The sequence below is a fragment of the Tasmannia lanceolata genome, unplaced genomic scaffold, assembly GCF_043159265.1.
Source record: "Tasmannia lanceolata isolate RefF3 unplaced genomic scaffold, GAP_Taslan_0.1 ptg000002l, whole genome shotgun sequence".
NCBI lineage: Eukaryota > Viridiplantae > Streptophyta > Magnoliopsida > Canellales > Winteraceae > Tasmannia > Tasmannia lanceolata.
Genome location: NW_027518679.1, coordinates 382,501 through 386,560, shown reverse-complemented (window position 1 = coordinate 386,560; position 4,060 = coordinate 382,501).

Below are 4,060 nucleotides of genomic sequence, written 5' to 3'. Positions count from 1 at the left end.
CGATGAACAGAGGCTTCATGAGACTCCCTCTCGTAAAGGAGAGGAGGATGAGAGCGTGGGGGAAGCCCTTGAGGCGGGCTCCTCTCAGAAATTGTTTGCTGAGGCCCCAACCCGTCAGGGTTTGTCTCGGGACTACTGGGAGGACTCCCCTCGGTAGCAACTTTCCCCTCGTCACTTACAGAGAGACTCTGGAAAGACAACGACATCTCTGGCAAGCCCGAAGAAAGGCTGAAAGAAAGCAAAGAAGGAGAAGGGAGCGAAAAGGCGATCTGCATAAAAGACGGAAGAACTCACCCTTATAAACCTTATGAGAAACCCTTGGGTAAGAAAACGAAGCAACATGCCCTACGCGTGTCCACTTCCTATTGGATGATCGGCCAGCACCGCGTGAGGGCACCACAATTCCTCGGGAAGGAACCGCCGGACGAAACAGCACATCCTCTCGTATCCCAAGGCTCCCATAAATGTCTTCGTCACGATATTCCTTAACCAGGTCAACAAGCTTACTCTCTTGGTCCATTCGATGGACCAAAGGTAGTGTTATGATGGGACATAAATACGGCGCTGCTCTCAAAATCTCGCCACGTGTCGCCCATGCACCGATAGTGCCTAACCATCATGAAGAAAGACGATGGGAAACGGCAAGACCGTACGATTGCGACACGTGTCACTTTCTCGCCACCCAAACCTCATCATCACAAATCACTTTCAACTCCTCCCCACCTAATGAAAGGGAAGGGTCCGGAGGTGGGAAACCAAGCAAAGAGATCCGACCTCAATTCCACTAGAGGAAAAACGCGCGCCCAGGAGCAAAGCCTCGGCGAGAGACCTCGACGCACAAACGCAACAGGCAGAGGAAACTAAACGCGCTAGGAAAAGGCTCATAATCCCGTACAGGTTCGAACAAAACGCCACAGTTCCTCGCAACAAAGATAATTTATACCAAACACAGTGGAAAAGCAACCAAACAGATGGAAAAAGCAACATAAGAAACACGGCGCAAATTCATAAAAACAGTCCATTCACATCCTCTTGGCCCACAAGCCTACAAAAAGGGGGGGGATAAGAAACCGAACATAGGGCGCGTAGGCTCCAAAAATCCCCGACAAGAAAGGGGAAAGAACGAAAAAAAAACAACGGGAAAACAGGAGAAACCAGAAACTAATCGGAAGAAGACTCCTATCCCGAAGGGTTCCCCTCCTCTTCCCAGGAACTCTCCAGCAAGGGGTCCACCTCGTATTCAAGCAGCTGCTCGTTGAGGGAGCGAACCTTTCTCTGCAACACCTCGTTCTCCCGCTTCAAATCCTCGATCTCCTTACCCATCTTCGAAACCCGGCCACGCAGTTCCATCCCCTGGTGATAGGCCCGGGAGAAAAAAGACCATTCCCTGGCAACACGGGAACGAGACGACTTGTCCTTCCTAGGCAAGGAGGAAAGATGGAGGGGGGGAAGCCCGAGGAAGGGCCCAAATCCGTCCTAGCCCTTTTTCGGCGGGCCCTAAGGTCCTCCCCCGAGTCAGAAGATAGGTCGGGGTCACTCGACGATTCCTGGGAAAGAGGGCCCTTGCCCCTAACTCGCGAAAGGGAACCAGACATGTTGTTAAAAAAAAAAAAAAGGCGCGGAGAAACGCCTATCTCAGAAAAAGAGAGAGGCAATAACAGAGCGCCGGAGTAGTCCTCCTTTTCAAGCTCAAGGAAGAAAACCTTGTATCTCGAAACAAGGCGACCCATAATAACGCTACCATTTCCCAGGGATAACCGCCGGATGAAACGGCACGTCTCCTCGTACTACGGAGCCCCCATAAATGCCCTCACCATGGCGTCGCTTGACCAGACATTACTCCCTTGGCCCATTCAATGGACCAAAGGAGTAAGGGGGTGTTATGATGGGACATAAATACGGCGCCATTCCCAAATCTCGCCACATGTCGTCCATGCACCGATAAAACCTAACCAAAGAAAGGCGCGGGGAAACGGCATGACCGTGCGATTACGACACGTATCACCTTCTCGCCGTCCAAAGCTCATCATCACAAATTATGAAAGGGATTATCCAGCGAAACCACGCGCGTCGTCCAGACAGGGGAACGGCCCAATCCCGCCAAGGAAGGTTTTCTCTCCATAATGATGGAAAGGTCCGCGCGCCACCCTTTAAAAAGGAAGAGCGGGGAAGAAGAGAAGGATCCCTTTTTTTCTCAGCTCCCACAAAACAACCGGAGAAAGAGGCAAGGCAACGACAGAGGAGACTAGGAACTTAATCCCACTCTCCCTGTTAGTCCCCTCCGACCCATCCATCCGTACACCCAGAAAAGAACCTGCGCCTTGGTCCTGGTAAACCTGATCGAACCCCCTCCTCTTCTCACTGTCCTTTATATTGATTGGTCGAAGGATCTGACTTGGCTATCGAAGTGGTCGTCCGGGACCCACCCCAGACCCCCTGACCCCCTTTGTTTGTGATTGCAGACCCCGCGGAGGCCCTCTACCGACCGCGCGATCGCATACCCAGATTCAGACGCTATCAAAAGGTAACTTAGGGATGCCAAAAAGACTAATATGGGTGTCTGCTACTAATTGGAAGGATGCTAAAATTAGTTAGAATCCATCATTACCAAGAAGAGTAATAGGCAATTCTGCAAAAGGAAGAAATTCATCAATTAGGGCAGTCCATATTAGTAGCCATACATGAAGGGTAACTACAGATCTTTGCTGCTAAATATGGGGCATGCAAGATGGCCTTGTTTTTGGACATCTATGACTTGACAGTGGGAGAACATCCCAATAGGGAGATCCATGTTGCTATTTCGATTATTCTATAGGAAATTTTCTATGTGGTGGAGGGGAGAAGAATAACAATACATCTTCTATGACTACGTTTTGCCCTTGGATAAAAAAAATAAAAATTTCTTCCCCTACAAAAAACCCAAAGAAAGAAAAGAAAAAGATTAGCATCTCTCTCTTTCGAATCCTCCAACTCTCTCTCTCTCTCTCTCTCTCACACACACACACACACACACACACACACCTTGGATAACCACTCTAATCCCACCGCCAATTTTGGTGGAATTTCATCGGAGGATCAAGCCGCATTGGGTTTCATAAAAAGCGAGGGTAGGCAACAAACGTTAGAAAGAACGATTTATCTCCGGCGATCTTTGGGTTTTCTAGATCGTATAAAAAGGTGCGACAAAGCGTATACCTTGGATTTACGCACCCTAGAGACAAGGAGCGCGATCAACGGTAGGTTCCTCCATTTTTTATAATATCAAAGGTAGAAAAGCATGCTTAGCGTCGTTTCTTCTTTGTTTTCTTCATGATTTTTGGAAACGCTACCATGCATGATCTAATATGATTTTGGTGGGTCAGTTTATTTGATTATCAATTTTGGTAAGAAAAAAGGAATCGTTATATGAGAAAATTGGGTGTTTAATAGATTGGGATATCTAGTGGCTCTTGAATCATTTTACAAAGTGAGTATTTTAATATCAAGGGTTTTTTGCGAAGCTATGTTTTCTGAGTCTTAATGAGGTTAAAAGAATACCAAAAATCTAAAAATTTCGGTAGATTTCATTTGTTTTGATGGCTCAAAAATTCGTTTAATAATACCCGAAAATAGGATTTTGATGGTTCTAAAAATCGTTCATATAACCAAACAATTAAAAACTCATTGAAATTTGGTCCTCAAAAGATTTTTAATGTTTGAATATCATACAAAAATTTTCAAAAGATTTGGAGTTTATTTATTATTTTTACTGGAATTGTTTTGGTAAAATCACTGATTTTCATGTATATTAAAGACATATCATTAAACAAATGTCTTAAAAATCTGAAATTTGGTAACAAGATGAATTGATCAGTCAAAATCATATTGTGAATTTCTCGGGAATTTTAGGCATATGTTAATATATTTTATTGATTTTTAATTGATCTGACCAGAACATAAATATATCTGTTAAAAATAGAAAATTATCTCAATAATGTGTGAAAGTTTTCTCATAATTTTATATTCATCCGAGAATGTTATGGTAAAAGTTTGGTTGGATTTGGAATTCATTGGCTATATG